The sequence below is a fragment of the Cricetulus griseus genome, chromosome 4, assembly GCF_003668045.3.
Source record: "Cricetulus griseus strain 17A/GY chromosome 4, alternate assembly CriGri-PICRH-1.0, whole genome shotgun sequence".
NCBI lineage: Eukaryota > Metazoa > Chordata > Mammalia > Rodentia > Cricetidae > Cricetulus > Cricetulus griseus.
Window position 1 is genome coordinate 150,845,701 of NC_048597.1, and position 1,072 is coordinate 150,846,772.

Genomic DNA, 1,072 nt, shown 5'->3' on the forward strand with positions numbered 1-1,072 from the left:
CTTTGCCTTACAGAAGCTTCTCAGTTTCAGGAGGTCCCATTTATTAATTGTTGATCTCAAGTTTGTGCTACTGGTGTCATGTTCAGAAAGCAGTCTCCTGTACCAATTTGTTCAAGGGTACCAGCTACCTTCTCTTCTAGGAGGTTCAAGTGTGGCTAAATTTATGTTGAAGTCTTTGATCCATTTGGATTTAAGTTTTGTGCATGGAGATGGATATAGATCTAACTGCAATCTTTTACATGTTCAAATCCAGTTATGCAAACACCATTTGCTGAAGATGCTTTCTTCCTCATGTTGTATAACTTTAGCTTCTTTATCAAAAATCAGGTGTTCATAGGTGTGTGGGTTAATATTAGGGAATTCAATTTGATTCCATTTTTCAACCTGTCTATTTTTGGGCCAATACCAAGCTGCTTTCAGGACTATGACTCTACAATAGAGCTTGAGGTCAGGGATGGTGATACCTCTGGAAATTCCTTTATTGTACAGGGTGGTTTTGGCTATCCTGGTTTTTTGTTTTTCCACATGAAGTTGAGTACTGTTTTTCATGGTCTGTGAAGAATTGTGTTGGGATTTTGATGGGAATTGCATTGAATCTGCTGATTGCTTTTGGCAAGATTTCCATTTTTAGAATGTTGATCATACCTATCCAAGAGCATGGGAGATCTTTCCATTTTCTGGTATCTTCTTTAATTTCTTTTTTAAAGACTCAAAATTCTTATTATACTTAGCAAAGTTTTCAATCACCACAGACAGAGAAAACAAGATATTCCATGACAAAACCAGATTTAAACAATGACTATCCACAAATCTAGCCTTACAGAAGTTATAGAAGGATAACCCCAATCTAGGGAAGTTAGCTCCACCCAACAAACACAAGCAACAGACAACCTCACACCAGTAATCCTCAAAGAAGAGAAACAAATAAAAACTTCTAGCAAAAAATAACAGTAATTAACAAGCACTGTTCATTAATATCTCTTAATACCATGGACTTAATTCACCTATGGGCTAACAGAGTGACTACAAAGACAGGATCCATCCTTCTGCTGCACACAGAAACACGTCTCAA